This window comes from Trachypithecus francoisi, unplaced genomic scaffold, assembly GCF_009764315.1.
Source record: "Trachypithecus francoisi isolate TF-2019V2 unplaced genomic scaffold, Tfra_2.0 Lachesis_group3, whole genome shotgun sequence".
NCBI lineage: Eukaryota > Metazoa > Chordata > Mammalia > Primates > Cercopithecidae > Trachypithecus > Trachypithecus francoisi.
The window spans coordinates 161,614,748-161,627,042 of NW_022681468.1; the positions used below are offsets into that span (position 1 = coordinate 161,614,748).

Genomic DNA, 12,295 nt, shown 5'->3' on the forward strand with positions numbered 1-12,295 from the left:
ACGAAGTCACTGTTTTATATGAAACAATTATCTCTCGTATTTTCTCCATTTCATATTTTTTCCCTATTGTCCCTGGTAAACAGGACAAATTAAGGCTACCTACTAAATATTAGGCCTAATGCTTTTTACCAGTATTCATGGAGAAGGTTTTTAAGATCTTCATTTGCCTTGTGAAGCCCTTTGGAAGGCTGTGGGCTAAATTTTAAATGAGTCACTGCAAAGACATCTGACAGCTATCAGAATGTCTCCACCACCCGTCTGAGTGGATAGAATATCCAGTCTATTTCCAAATCATCTTTTTTTTCCTCTTCAGCCTTGGTACTTACTTTTGGAGGACTCTGAGTCCCTTGACAGCAGGGTGGACTAAAGTTTAAGAGAAGAAGTCTGACAGGGGAGGAAGAGAGAGAGATGGAGAAGGTAGGAGTTTCAAGGGATCATATCCAGGATTCAAGGGAACGAATGGAAGATTGAAGGTGGCAAGAGTAGGAAGGAGGAACGGAAAGTGTGGGAAGGAAGAGGTCTTAAAGGAACCAGTGGGGGGAGATATTAAATTCCCCAAAGAGGCCAGTGAAGCTCCAAATTATCCTTAGCAAAATCAGGCCAGGTGTGGAGGAGCACTTGAGGCCAGGTGTGGAGGAGCACTTGAGGTCAGGTGTGGAGGAGCACTTGAAGTCAGGAGTTTGAGAGCAGCCTGGTCAACATGGTGAAACCCCATCTCTACTAAAAATACAAAAATTAGCTAAGTGTGGTGGCACATGCCTGTAATCCCAGCTACTCAGGAGGCTGAGGCAGGAGAATCCCACCTTCCAGATGGGAGGTGGAAGCTGCAGTAAGCCGAGCTAGCACCACTGTACTCCAGCCTAGGCGACAGAATGAGACTCCATCTCAAAAATAAATAAATAAATAAATAAATATCCTTAACAAAATCATGCCAAAAAGAGGGAGGTAAGCAGAGTTGTGAAAGCATATAGCCAACAGAGGTTCAAGAAAAGGGTTTTTGTCAATTGATAAGTTTCATGGGAAGATCAGTATCAAAAGGAGAGAACAGAGAGGCCTTAAGACAATTGTTCCTATTGGCTGGGTGTGGCGGCTCATGCCTGTAATCCCAGCACTTTGGGAGGCTGAAACAGGCGGATCACCTGAGGTCAGGAGTTCAAGACCAGCCTGACCAACATGGTGAAACCCCATCTCTACTAAAAATACAAAAGTTAGCTGGGCGTAGAGGCGCACACCTGTAATCCCAGCTATTCGGGAGGCTGAGGCAGGAGAATTGCTTGAATCTGGGAGGCAGAGGTTTCTGTGAGCCGAAATCAAGCCACTGCACTCCAGCCTGGGCAACAGAGTGAGACTCTGTCTAAAAAAAAAAGAAAGGAAAAAAGAAAGTTGTTCCTATAAGTCTATAACTATCAGCTTCCCATTAGGAGAACTATTGATCATAGAGGTCTTAAAAAATCCTTTCAGGCTGGGTGCTGTGGCTCATGCCTGTAATCCCAGCACATTGGGAACCTAGGCGGTAGCACTGGTTGAGCCCAGGAGTGCCACACCAGCCTGGGCAACGTAGTGAGACCTCATCTTCACTAAAAATAGATAAAGTTAGCTGGGTGTGGTGGCATACTCCTGTAGTCTCTGCTACTCAGGAGGCTGAGGTGAGAGGATCGCCTGAGCCCAGGAGGTCAAGGCTGCAGTGAGCTGTGATTGCACCACTGCACTCCAGCCTGGGTGACACAGCAAGATACCATCTCAAACATATATAAAATTTTTCAAATATCTTACCAGGTTTTGGTCAAGAGAAAAAGTAAATACTCCTGATAGCACAGTCCCATTAAAAAAAAAAAATGTACCCATTACAAGAGACTTGGAACCAAAATTAATAGATTCTTTCATGGTTCTTTATTGATATGGTGATAGGGTTTTCATATTCATGTGTGAGATGTGCCTCCCTCAGTCCTTGTTATGACATCATTATGTATGTAGCATGACAAAAAGAAAAAGAGAAAAAAGGTGGAGAAACGTAAAAAATAAGAAAAGAAAAAATGAAGGAAAAAGGAAAAAAACCAAATCCATAAGACTTTTATGAGTTACCCATAAATGCAGAGGCATCTTCAAAGAGGGTGCAAAAAATGTAGCCCTCTGAAGATGCCACACTACTCTCAAAGGTAGCCAAAAGAAAGGCAGGCCTAGACAGTCCCCCTGAGAGCTGGCAGTAGATGTTAGCTGCAAATGGGTTGCAACCCACATGTCTGTCCAGCTGTATTCCCACAGCCCCTCAACCTGATGGTTGGCTGCCGGCACACACAAGAACCAACAACTCGGCCGGGCGCGGTGGCTCAAGCCTGTAATCCCAGCACTTTGGGAGGCCGAGGCGGGCGGATCACGAGGTCAGGAGATCGAGACTATCCTGGCGAACACGGTGAAACCCCGTCTCTACTAAAAAATACAAAAAAAACTAGCCGGGCGAGGTGGCGGGCGCCTGTAGTCCCAGCTACTCGGGAGGCTGAGGCAGGAGAATGGCCTGAACCTGGGAGACGGAGCTTGCAGTGAGCTGAAGTGAGCTGAGATCCGGCCACTGCACTCCAGCCCGGGCGGCAGAGCGAGACTCTATCTCAAAAAAAAAAAAAAAAAAAAGAACCAACAACTTGTATGTCCTGTCAAGTGGAAAACTTCACAAAAATTCTTGACACAAAATGACAGAAACAGAAAAGCAGTAGCTGCTCCTGGGAGGGAAGGGATCAATAACCAATAGGCACCACGAAACCAAACTAGTCACAATCTAGATAATGAATTTTGTAATTTTTTTCCTGTCCATCTGCATTGGGAAAATAAGGGACAAGGAGGTTTTACTTTCTTCTCTTGACCAGGAACTACTAACAGAGATCTGGGAGAGCTGACTTTGGTGAAAATGCTCACCTTGCACAGGCTTGTGTCTGTTTTCCAGAATCCCACCTCAGACTCCAGAGTGAAGTGTCCCACCTGTCCCCTTCTCATGGCCAGAAACTTCTACCCTTCTCATTCCTTTGCTTGCACCCCTGTAACAAGCGACAGATTAATGAGAGTAAAGCATGCAAGTTGATTTACTGTATGTTTTATGTGACATGAGTCTTCATAAGAAAACAAAGCCTAAAAGAAACAGTTAAACCTGAGTATTTTTTTTGCTGGTTTGATGAAGAGTGAAGGGTCATGGAGAAATGTAATGGGACCAAAAGGTGTCAGCTAAGTGTAATACATGGGGGAAAACAGCAAGGGCTATTCGTTCAATGTCCCTGTGTCTTCAGAGATGGAGATCTTTTCTTCCGGGTAGAGCAGGGCAGCTTTCCTAGGAGGGTTTTACTACTTGCTTCAGCGGAAGGTCAAAATGCCCTTCCCAGGTTTTATGACCTGTTTCAGGGAAAGGTGAGAAAGTCCTTCCTACACATTTGGTTTCTAAAATTGCTTCAGCTTAAAATGTTAATTACGCCAAGTTTCCATACATTGGGGTAGCATGTCCTGAACGTATTGTCAGAGCATTACGGAAAAAATACACACACACACACACACATACACACAGACACACACACACACACGAGGACAGCACATTCCCTATGACTATCTTAAAGTTGATTAACCTCAAACGTTTAATTTTGGATGACTGAGTCAAAAAGAGAATTGAAATTGCCATCGCATATCTGGTCAAGCTGAAAGATGGCACTTGGTATTGGAAATTGATGGCTGCTGGTCATTTAACACCCATTTCTCAGTTACATATCTGGCCCATGAGATAAGAATGCTAAACTGTATAAACAAGACACCTCAATATGAAAACATTCTGCCATTACAAAGGTATTCTCTTTGTGTTACTCTGCATTCTCTCCCAGCCCTGTAGCAATTTATCCTTTGTCCATACGTTGAAGATTTGTTTACATCTACTCTTGGCCTTCCTGAATATCCTCTGCTCCAGTAGAGCCTTAAGCCAAGGGTAGGAATGACAAGACAGACTATATTTGCAGAACACCACATAGTCACAGCGATGCACGTGGAAAGGAAGGTATGAGAACAAGGTCTTTCAAGCCAGATTTGGACTATGTTTGTATTAAAGGTGTTATTCCCATGTAAGACCTTAAGACATAATATTAATAATAATTCAGCTATGAAAGATTCATGTTGAGTTCTACTTGCGTGGGCAAGCTGTTAGGTAGAAGTTAAGGACACACAGAACACTTAAGTTCTTTCTAGGTACATCCTTAGCTGAGCAGAATTGCAACCCAAGTTACAACAGGAAAAACTTGGTGAAGCAGGAAATTACCAGCTGGTCTGATGGGAGATAGGATGTGGCCCTAAAGTACAGTAGATGGTGACTGAAGCATGGTGACAGTAGTGGAAGCACTTTAGGGTGACCCACAATTAGTCACTCTCTTATGCAATCCCATTTCCTTGGGTGTGGGAAGAACCTGCCAATAGCATGTGGCAAAGGATATCGTTACTGTGTTTATACTATGTTAAATGTCAAAAGTGAAGATATAATGCAGATGTAATTAAAGTAATCAGTTGACTTTGAGTTCATTAAAAGGCAGAATAGCCTATGTGAACCTCCCCTTATCAGATGAGCCATTTAAAATGGCTCCTAGGCCTTCCCTGATGTCAGGCAAAATAGAAAAGACTCGGTCTCTTCATTGTTGCCTTTGAAGAAGCAAGCTGCCATGAATTCTATAGCCATTGGAAAATGAATTCTGCCAACAAGCAAATGAGCTTAAAAAGTAACACAGGGCCGGGCGCGGTGGCTCAAGCCTGTAATCCCAGCACTTTGGGAGGCCGAGACGGGCGGATCACGAGGTCAGGAGATCGAGACCATCCTGGCTAACACGGTGAAACCCCGTCTCTACTAAAAAATACAAAAAACTAGCCGGGCGAGGTAGCGGGCGCCTGTAGTCCCAGCTATTCGGGAGGCTGAGGCAGGAGAATGGCGTAAACCCCGGAGGCGGAGTTTGCAGTGAGCTGAGATCCGGCCACTGCACTCCAGCCCGGGTGACAGAGCGAGACTCCGTCTCAAAAAAAAAAAAAAAAAAAAAAAAAAAAAAAAAAGTAACACAGAGTCTGGGCACAGTGACTCATGCCTGTAATCCCATCACTTGGGAGGCTGAGGTGGGTAGATTGCTTGAGCCCAGGAGTTTGAGACCAGCCTGGGCAACGTAGTGAAACTTTATCTCTACAATAAAATATAAAAATTATCCAGGCACAGTGGCATGCACCTGTAGTCCTAGCTACTCGGGAGGCTGAGGTGAAAGGATGGTTTGGGTCTGGGAGGCAGAGGTTGCAATGAGTCAGAATCACCCCACTTCACTCCAGCTTGAGTGAGAGCCAGACTCTTATCAAAAAAAACCAAAACAAACAAGCAAACAAACAAACAAAAAACGCAATACAGGCCACTGACACCTTGATTGCATCCCTGTAAAATATTCCACCTGAAAACCCAGCTAACTTGTGCCCACTGACCCACAGGAATGGAGACAATACATTTACATTGTTTTAAACTGATAAATTGGCTGGGTGTGGTGGCTCACACCTGTAATCCCAGCATCTTGGGAAATCAAGATGGGGGGAATCACTTGAGGCCAGGAGTTTGAGACTAGCCTGAGAAACGTAGCAAGACTCTACAAAATTAAAAAATTAGCCGAGTGTGGTGGTGTGTGCTTGTAGTCCTAGCTATTCTGGAGGCTGAATGGGAAGATCTCTTTAGCCCAGGAGTTCGTGGTTACAGTGAGCTATGATCACAACACTGCACTCCAGCATGGATGACAAAGTGAGACCTTGTGATACGGTTTAGCTGTGTCCCCACCCGAATCTCACCTTGAATTATAATAATCCCATGTGTCAAGGGTGGGGCGAGATGGAGATAACTGAATTATGGGGGGTGGTTTCCTCTATATTGTTCTCTTGGTAGTGAATAAGTCTCATGAGATCTGATGGTTTTATAAATGGGAGTTCTCCTGCACAGGCGCTCTTGCCTGCACCAGTAAAATGTGCCTTTGCTTCTCCTTTGCTTTCCTCCATGATGGTGAGGCCTTCCCAGCAATGTGGAACTGTGAGTCCATTACACCTCTTTCTTGGCTGGGTGTGGTGGCTGACACCTGTAATCCCAGCACTTTGGGAGGCCAAGGAGGGTGGATCACGAGGACAGGAGATCGAGACCATCCTGGCTAACACGGTGAAACCCTGTCTCTAGTAAAAAATTCAAAAATTAGCCGGGCGTGGTGGCGGGCGCCTGTAGTCCCAGCTACTCGGGAGGCCGAGGCAGGAGAATGGTGTGAACCCACGAGGCGGAGCTTACAGTGAGCTGAGATCGCACGACTGCACTCCAGCCTTGGCGACAGTCTCAAAAAAACAAAACAAAACAAAAAAACTCTTTATTTATCAATTACCCAGTCTCAGATATGTCTTTATTAGCAGCCTGGGAATCAACTTATACACCCTGTATTAATGTATTAATACACAAATTTAAAAAGTTGCTAAATATGTGAAACTACATTCTGTCTTCCCATTAGTGTTAGGAAGATCAGATAGGCACTACAAGAGCATTTTCTTGCTGAATGGTATCTAAATTCCCTCTTATCAGTGGCAATTACTCTGTTGGACTGCTAACACTGCAGGGCAAAAATCCTAACATGTATGAGTCTTGTAGCAGAACAACCTGGAAAAAAAAAACAGAGACAAACATTTCTGAGCAAAACTGCAAGCTTTTTAAACAAATAGTTTGTTTTCATCAGTTCACATCATGTAGGTCATTTCATCCAACCTCACTGGCACATAAGTCGTATGTATTGAGCTAGGCATGGTGGCTTATGCCTGTAACCCTAGCACCTCGGGAGGCCGAGGCAGGCACATCACGAGATCGAGACCATCCTGCCCAACATGGTGAAACCCCAGCTCTACTAAAAATGCAAAAATTAGCTGGGTGTGGTGGCGGGCTCCTGCAGTCCTAGCTACTCAGGAGACTGAGGCAGGAGAATCACTTGAACCCGGGAGGCAGAGGTTGCAGTGAGTCAATATCGCATCACTGCACTCCAGCCTGGCGACAGAGTGAGACTCTTTCTTTAAAAACAAATGGCCGGGCACAGTGGCTCAAGCCTGTAATCCCAGCACTTTAGGAGGTCGAGACGGGCAGATCACAAGGTCTGGAGATCAAGACCATCCTGGCTAACACGGTGAAACCCTGTCTCTAGTAAAAAATTCAAAAATTAGCCGGGCGTGGTGGCGGGCGCCTGTAGTCCCAGCTACTCAGGAGGCTGAGGCAGGAGAATGGCTTGAACCCAGGAGGCGGAGCTTGCAGTGAGCAGAGATCCGGCCACTGCACTCCAGCCCGGGCGACAGAGCGAGACTCTCTCTCTAACAAACAAACAAACAAAAAAGTAAATATTGAAAGTATAAGTGATGAACCACTTTGAATTGTGTATGAGGAAAGAAGCTCAGAGTTCAGGTGGAAAATGTGTTATTACAAACTCAACTATCAATTTAATCTGTCTTTAATGTATGAATCAAAATTAAGTATTTCCTGTTGGGGTGATCGGACCAGGCCGTGGGGTGATGAAGTCCAGCGGAGTCAAAGGAATAAGAAAAGACAAGGTAAGAGAGAAAGTGGGACCAGGGGCCAGCGCTAGTATGGAGGCTGCAAATGCCCCAAGCTCTGGAAGCCCAGGCTGTTTATTGGTGGTCAAACAAAGAAACAGGTGGTGAGGATGTGGGGGTTGAAAGGAAGTGGTGTATCAAGCAAATGAGCTACAGCTGTGATGGTTTAGCATTTTCTTTGAAACATATGGCTACTTGAGATAATGGAAGTGCTGGAAGCAAGGAGCCAGCAAGTCTAGACACCTTCCAAAGGCCACAAGGGGTTTTAGACCCTGGACCCTGGACATGTTCCAAGACTCTTTTACTTTATGTCAGACATGCAAGCCCTGCCTCAGTTTCTCTCCCAACACTCAGCTTTTCTCCCAACATTTTCTATTACAAACATCAATGGAAAAATCAATGATCTATTTAAAATATTGCAATACCATCACTATGTTTGAAGATATGTTTTAATTTTTTATTATTCCTTTAATTAGAAGAACTGTATGCCAATTAATAAACTTGCCTTTTAGATCCAAATTAATCATTCATTGCCTGCTCTGTAAAAATTGAGTCAGATACCCTTAAGAATATATTGTGTTGGCTGGGCGTGGTGGCTCACGCCTGTAATCCCAGCACTTTGGGAGGCCAAGGCGGGTGGATCACGGGGTCAGGAGATCGAGACCATCCTGGCTAACATAGTGAAACCCCCATCTTTACTAAAAATACAAAAAAAAAAAATTAGCCAGGCATGGTGGTGGCACCTATAGTCCCAGCTACTTGGGAGGCTGAGGCAGGAGAACGGCGTGAACCCAGGTGGCAGAGCTTGCAGTGAGCTGATTGTGCCACTGCACTCCAGCCTGGGCGACTGAGCAAGACTCCATTTCAAAAAAAAAAAATATATATATATATGTATATATATATATATGGTGTTGCAACAGTAAGCTTTGTCAGTAGTCGAAGGTGGTTGGACATTGTAAAAAGAGATTTTCCTTTCTGATTCCACTGTGGTCTCTCAACAGTTTCCCACAGCATGCATGCCTTTCTCCAGCACTAGGTTTCTACAGTATGCATGGGCAATCCTGCGGCAACAATGGCTTTTCTAGCATCAGGCTCCTACAATGCATGACAGTCAGCAGCACTGGTTGTCAGTCACTTCCCATATCCCCTACCCTTAGGTGGTTTCTAGTGTAGTGCTTCCAATTTGACACCTACCTGTGAACACCTTTCCCTGGCATCTAAGCGGGAAGATTTCTGGAAAGTTCCACTGGTGCCACACACTGTGACCATTCTGTGTACCCTCTAACAAGCTCTGGATTGCAATCCACTTATAGTAAACAAATGTCCATTTCAAACACTCCCTCCTCAAATTCTTGTGCTTTGTCTGCCTGCTGATTGGACCCTCCCTGAAAGAATTAATACTGGCGTTGTTCCAAGACAGTTCCACAGAGATGAGTCTGGGAAGTTGTGTTGATCATTCCTTTATGTTTGAGCACATTCCGCAGCTCCTTGCCAATTTATGTGCAATGGGATACTAGTAACTATGACATGCAGTGGTATCACAATTAATCGAGCAATGACCTGTGGTTGATTGTGACAAAGTACCAACTGAAACATGTGCCTTGGGAGTCCAAGTGACTGCTGCACCGAATGTGATGGTAGTCAAGATAACTGTAAGGACTGTGGGGTGGAATGCATTCAGGTGAGGGTCCTTGAATGATTATGAAGAGAAAATAACAAGTTCAGGTTCCTTAATTCTCAGTTCAAGCCACGGTTTGAAACCTGAGAACTTCCATGGCGACTATGAAGGAAACTCATTTCTTGTAGCTGCAGGGCTGATATTGTTGAACATCAAAACCAAGAATGAGATCCTGAAACTTGGAATGGGGGAATCTGTTTAGACTCGTTTGAAACTGACAATCTGGAAACAGAAAGTCAGGCTGAGCCTTTCTTACCAGTGGAAGTAGCTTCTCTCTATTGTTTGAAGAAAACGTCTTTCCTCTGCACAAAAGCTGGGTTAGATACCATTAAAGGGGATGCCCGTTTTTCTTAAAGTCCCCCACAAATCATTACTTTTTGCTAGTAGCATGACTAGACCCCATAACTAGGGCTGAATATCAACCTACTCCTAAGGGACAGGTACACACTATGACCTGTAGGAAACAGCTACATGCAAAAGAAATTGTAACATGTATTGGAAGAAACCTGGGGAAGGTTGGAAGAGCATTCTAAGGTCGTTATACTAAGGAGGACAAAATATAACAGTAGATTGGGTTAATTAACCTCAGTGCTATTATTGGGGATCCAAGATTTACTGTGCTGCGGGCATGTGGCTCACACCTATAATCCCAGCACTTTGGAGGCCAAGGCGGGAAGATAACATGAGTGCGTAAATTTAAGACCGGTTTGGGCAACCTAATGAGACCTTGTATCCACAAAAAGTAAATAAATAAATTAGCCATGGACAGTGGTGTGCACCTGTAGTGCCAGCTACTTGGGGGACTAGGCCAGAGAATCACTTGAGCCTTAGAGGTTGAGGCTGCAGTGAGCTCTGATCATGCAACTGAAGTCCAGCCTGGGCAATAGAGACAGACCCTGTCTCCAAAAACAAAAAACAACAAAAATATAAAGATTGATTGTGCTGTCTTATGTAGAGGAAAATGACTCAAGCATCTTGCTCATGGGATAACTTTGCCAAAGACAGGATGTACAATTTGTTTTAAAGGCCAGAGGAGGATGTACCAGTAATCAGAATGTTTTGGCAAACAGAAGACTTTGGTGGTAGCTAACTAATCACAGGATCCCTAGAATGAAATAGCCGAGACGTGTACTTAAGAGTATTGTTTGATCTCTATGTGAAGAAAAGTTCCGGGTCTGGTAGTCAAATGTTCAACAGATGCCTACCTAGCTTTCAATCCTAAGTCAATTCACAGATGCAGTGTGGTACTACACGGACCATGAAAAGAACACTTGTTTGTATGACTGAGACAAAAAAGAAGAATATCATCTTGTTCTAGCTTACCTGGGAATATGCTCAATTGGTGACAAAATTGTTGCCACTCTGTGCATGACCATAAAGTTACCGCAGGTATTGATTTTGAAGTTACACATAAACTTTATTGAGTGGGCATATTTGCGAATATGTAACCTGACATGAATGAAGATTGACTGTCTTTAAACAACATAAGGAGTCAATAATCAGTTTCTGAAGTAAAATAATGACTCAGTTAAAATTTCAAGGGCAAATTCAGATTTCAAGTGCACAGAACATAGGAAGGAAACGACATGCAAATCAGAAAAATTCGCAAGTGTAATGAGGTGAGAAGGGACATGGCACACTGATTAATTACAAAGAAATCAGAATGATCTGTGCGTAGAGTTGTAAATGGGGTTGTGGAGGAAGAAATGAGGAGGAACAGATAAGCAAGACTGAAGTTCTTTTACTTCTATGCAAATAAGGGAAACTGAGGAATTGTAAGACAAGATCTAATAATATTTTTGGACGTCAAGAATGGTATTCCATAAATGCTGAATTGTTCCTAATTTCGGGAGGAGAAAACGGAAATAGCATTTCCATTGCATTTTTTTGAACAAAATTTGAGTGATCACCTTCTTTCTTGCATGTAGTAGATGGACAGGAGAATGAAAGATTCAGCTTTCTTCCTGCACTTGGGGCATCTGTGAATTGGGAATTCAGACAAACAAATAAGCAACTAATTCTGGATAGAAAATTTGTGATTTAGACTGTGCACTCTACTGGGGAATTTCAGACGTATAGGAATGTGGTTGAAATTGAAGTGGTTAGGGAATGCTATCTGGAGGAAGAAAATTATAACTAGATACAAGAAGTAGTTGGCCGGGCACGGTGGCTCACACCTGTAATCCCAGCACTTTGGGAGGCTGAGGCAGGTGGATCACGAGGTCAGGAGATCGAGACCATCCTGGCTAACACGGTGAAACCCTGTCTCTACTAAAACTGCAAAAACTTAGCTGGGCATGGTGGCGGGCGCCTGTAGTCCCAGCTACTAGGGAGGCTGAGGCAGGAGAATGGCGGGAACCCGGGAGGCGGAGCTTGCAGTGAGCCGAGATCGTGCCACTGCTCTCCAGCCTGGGCGACTGAGCGAGACTCTGTCTCAAAAAAAAAAAAAAAAGTAGTAGTAACTAAAGAAAAATGTATCAGGGAGGCTGGGTGCGGTGGCTCACGCCTGTAATCCCAGCACATTGGGAGGCCAAGGCGGGCGTATCACAAGGTCAGGAGATCGAGACCATCCTGGCTAACACGGTGAAACCCCGTCTCTACTAAAAATACAAAAAATTAGCCAGGCATGGCGGCAGGCGCCTGTAGTCCCAGCTACTCAGGAGGCTGAGGTAGGAGAATGGCATTAACCCAGGAGGTAGAGCTTGCAGTGAGCCAAGATTGTGCCAGTGCACTCCAGACTGGGCAACAGAGCAAGACTCCATCTCAAAAAAAAAAAAAAAAGAGAAGAAAAATATATCAGGGAAGAAAAAATGGATTTTGGTGCCAGGAAGGAAACTAAGTATGAACAGATGACAAAATATTTCAGGAACTGTGTCCGGAATTGGTTCCTTCCGGCGGGTTCTTGATCTCGCAGCCTTCAAGAATGAAGCCGCGGACCCTTGCAGTGAGTGTTACAGTTCTTAAAGATGGTGTGTCCAAAGTTTGTTCCTTCAGATGTTCAGATGTGTCCGGAGTTGGTCA

At 44.4% G+C, this 12,295-nt stretch overlaps 1 long non-coding RNA gene and 1 other non-coding gene across 2 annotated transcripts in view; both read left to right on the forward strand.

Moving 5' to 3' along the window:
• The window catches only part of LOC117070971, a 35,471-nt gene that overhangs the window by 6,009 nt on the left and 17,167 nt on the right, over positions 1-12,295 (forward strand). The gene's annotated exons all lie outside the window — the stretch shown is intronic.
• Positions 1,875-1,981, forward strand: LOC117071945. The gene has a single exon (XR_004432663.1). It is a non-coding gene; the product is annotated as a small nucleolar RNA U13 (small nucleolar RNA).